Genomic DNA, 4,035 nt, shown 5'->3' with positions numbered 1-4,035 from the left:
TGCTTATGAATATTGATTAATTGTTTGAATTGATATTGGAAAATGTTCAAGAGATTAGTTAATTTAATAAGTACGTATGAGCAGTAGTTAGCAAGTTACCAAGTTGTCGTGAATATATTCGTAACAACTTGAACATGAGTTTAGTAATTCAAAGTTAAGAAATGTAATTAATCTAACCCAATTATGTCATCTTGATTAAAATCATCTTTTGAAATCGTGCATTAGAACTTTTATTTTTATTTATTTTATTTTACTTAGTTAAATTTTAGTTTTAAACCACTTCCTTAAAATCAAAATATTTTTAATCACCAAAGTGTTTTTAATTGCATTTCATAAATATTTTCTTTGCACAGTCCCTGTGGGTACAATAACTCGACATTTACTTGTCATTTTATTACTTGTTGTAATTGTGTACACTTGTACATTTCCATTGTTCCAAGTTTTCGGCGTTGTTTCTGAGGACTATTTTAAAAGTCATTATTTATGAATTTGTAATTTTGCATTTTGGTTTATTTTTCTGTTCAATTTTAACTTAGTTAATTTTTTTCTGTGTTGTTTCAGATGTTTATGAGTATTAATCGAATTATAGATTTACTCCTCATAGACCATGAAAGTTGAAAGAACTTTTCGACAACGAAGAAGACAAGCAGTTTAGAGAAGGACCGAAAAGATGAACTACGAAAATTTGAATCAAGGAAACGGAGCAAACCCTGCTCAAAATCCTATCCTTATTGCTGATGATAGGGATAGAGCTCTAAGATAGTATGCCGTGCTAGTATTTCATGATCTTAATTCGTGTATTAGGAGACCCAAAATCGAGGCACAACAATTCGAGCTGAAGTCAGTCATGTTTCAGATGCTTCAGATAATGGGCCAATTCAGTGGAATGCCTACCGAAGATCCTCACCTTCACTTAAGACTATTTATGGAGGTGAGCGATTCTCTCAAGTTAGCCAAAGTACCTGAAGATCCACTTCGATTAAAGCTATTCCCATATTCACTAAGGGACAGAGCTCGAGCCTGGTTGAACTCATTGCCACCATATTCCATTACCACATGGAAAGAGTTAGCAGAAAGATTCCTAATAAAGTATTTCCCGCCTAGCAAGAATGCTAAGTTGAAGAATGAGATCACTACTTTCCAACAAATTGATGGCGAGTCCTTGTATGAGGCATGAGAAAGGTACAAAGAATTATTACGGAAGTGCCCTCATCATGGAATCCCATTCTATATTCAACTTGAGACATTCTCTAATGGTCACAATGCTCACACGAGAATGGTAGTGGACACTTCTACTAACGGTGCTCTCCTTTCTAAGTCTTATAACGAGGCTTATGAAATCATTGAGAGGATTGCCAACAACAATTATCAATAGTCAACCAATCGAGTAGTGTCAAGAAGATGAGTCACTGGAGTACATGAAGTGGACGCTCTCACTTCACTCGCATCTCAGGTATCTTCAATATCCTCAATGATTAAAAATTTTACCACTAATGGGTTTAATGGTTTTGCAGCTCAGCCAACCAATCAATTTGAAAATGTAGCCTGTGTTTATTATGGGGAAGGACATATGTTCGAAGAATGCCCATCAAACCTAGAATATGCGTATTACATGGGTAATTAAAACCAGAACCGAGGAAGGAAAAGACTGCAATCCAATTTCTATAACCCATCTTGGCGAAACCACCCTAACCTTTCCTGGAGTTACCAAGGGGCTGCACCCAATAACACTTATGCCCAACCTAGACCGACCCAACCACCTATTTTTTCCCAACAATTTAAGAAGCAACATCAAGCTGAATCTTCCAATGGCTTAGAAAACTTGTTGAAGGCATACATAGCCAAAAATCATGCCTTGATCCAAAGCCAAGTAGCCACAATGAAAAACATGGAAAACCAAATTGGCCAGCTTGCCACTAAACTAAGAAACTGCCCACTAGGTGCTTTGCCTAGTGATATAGAGAATCCAAGAAATTCAAGGAAAGAGCACTATAAAGCATTGACATTGAGGAGAAGAAAGACATTAGAGCCCAACATTGTTGAAATTGAAGAAGAGCCAGCCGATGTTCAAGACTCAGTGGAAGTTCAACAAAGTGTTGAAACTCTAATTTCACCAAAACTAGAATATGCAAAACCCGATAAGGTAATTTCTGAACCAAACAATTTTAATAAGCTAACAACTTCGATAGATGTAAAATTACCACATAAGATGAATCAACCAGTGCTAGTAAAGAATCCTCCACGACCCTACCCTTAAAGACTTCAAAAGCAGAAGCAGGAAGTCTAGTTCAAGAAGTTCCTAGACGTACTCAAGCAACTTCATATCAACATTCTGTTGGTTGAAGCACTTGGAAAAATGCCAAACTATGTTAAATTCATGCAGGATATCTCGTCTAAAAAATGAAGAGTACGAGAATTTGAGACGGTAGCCCTGACGAAGGAATGCAGTGCATATCTTCAAGACAAATTACCCCTAAAGTTGAAGGATCCTGGATGTTTTACCATACCTTACAACATTGTAGCAACATATTGTGGTAAGACACTATGTGACTTGGGTGCGAGTATAGACTTGATGCCTATGTCCATATTAAGGAAGTTGGGGATAGGTGAAGTTAGGCCTACTACGGTTACACTTCAATTAGCAGATCGATCCTTAGCAAATTTAGAAGGAAAAATCGAGGATGTATTGGTACATATAGATAAATTTATTTTCCCTACTGACTTTGTTATTTTAGACTTTGAATCGGACAAAGAAGTGCCAATCATCCTAGGAAGGCCTTTCCTAACAATTGGAAGGACCCTTATTGTTGTGCAGAAGGGCAAGCTTACTATACGTGTTCAGGACGATCAAGTAACTTTTAATGTTTTTAAGTCTATGCGATTTCCTAACATAATTGATGATTGTTGTGCAGTATTTGATTTAGAGGAATTAGTCAAGGAAAGGGAACTCAACTATGTTGAGGACCCATTAGAGTAAATTTTAAAATTAGACCCTCCAAGTGGTGAAGAGGGATAGGAATACTTAGCTTTGCTAGAAGCTAATCAAAGGGGATTTAATCTGTAACCCCATTTTTAGTCTTTAGAGTTAGAAATCAGAGATTATGTCCAACCAAAAGTGTCAATTGAAGAGCCACCTAAATTAGAACTAAAGGTATTTCCCTCACATTTAAAATATGTTTATTTAGGTAACGCTTCTACTTTGGCTGTGATTGTTTCAACAGAGTTGACTAAAGAACAAGAAGAGAAACTCTTCCTAGTGTTGAAAAAATTCAAAAAGGCTATCGGATGGACCATAGCCGATATTTATGGCATTAGTCCATTTGTACGCATGCAAAAGATCATCCTGGAAGATGACGAGAAATGGAAGATTGATGGACAACGAAGAATGAACCTCATCATGAAGGACGTGGTAAAGAAAGAAATTATTAAGTCGTTAGATGCGGGTATTAATTTACCCCATCTCAAATAGTTCATAGGTAAGTCTGATCCAGTGCGTTCTAAAGAAAAGAGGTATTACAATTGTAGATAATGAAAACAACGAGTTGATACTAACTAGAACAGTTATGTGATGGAGTATTTGCATTGATTACTGGAAGTTGAACAAGGTGACTAGGAAAGACCATTTTCCTTTACTGTTCTTGGACCTAATGCTGGGTAGAATCGCAGAGCGAGACTATTACCATTTTCTCAATGGATACTCGGGGTATAATCAGATCATAGTAACGCTAGAGGATCAACACAAAACAACGTTCACATGCTCGTATGGTACATTTGCATTTAGACGCATTCCATTTGGTTTATGTAATGCACCTGCTACATTTCAAAGATGTATGATGTCTATCTTTACTAACATGGTCGAGAAGTATTTCGAAGTGTTTATGAATGAGTTTTAAATATTTAGAGATACATATGATGATTGCCTAGCCAATCTAGCCAAGGAACTAAGGTGATGCGAAGAAACAAACCTCGTACTTAACTGGGAAAAGTGTGATTTCATGGTATGAGAATGTATTGTTCTAGGGCATCATATAACAA

General features: G+C 36.5%; 1 non-coding gene across 1 annotated transcript; it reads right to left on the bottom strand.

Moving 5' to 3' along the window:
• Positions 1–1,114: 1,114 nt before the first annotated feature.
• On the bottom strand, positions 1,115–1,221 carry LOC121214114 (small nucleolar RNA R71). Its single transcript, XR_005909701.1, has one exon. It is a non-coding gene; the product is annotated as a small nucleolar RNA R71 (small nucleolar RNA).
• Between the last annotated feature and the right edge of the window lie 2,814 nt (positions 1,222–4,035).

Source organism: Gossypium hirsutum, chromosome D01 (assembly GCF_007990345.1).
Source record: "Gossypium hirsutum isolate 1008001.06 chromosome D01, Gossypium_hirsutum_v2.1, whole genome shotgun sequence".
NCBI classification, from domain to species: domain Eukaryota; kingdom Viridiplantae; phylum Streptophyta; class Magnoliopsida; order Malvales; family Malvaceae; genus Gossypium; species Gossypium hirsutum.
The sequence above is the reverse complement of the archived record's forward strand: the minus strand, read 5'-3'. Positions and strand labels throughout refer to the sequence as shown.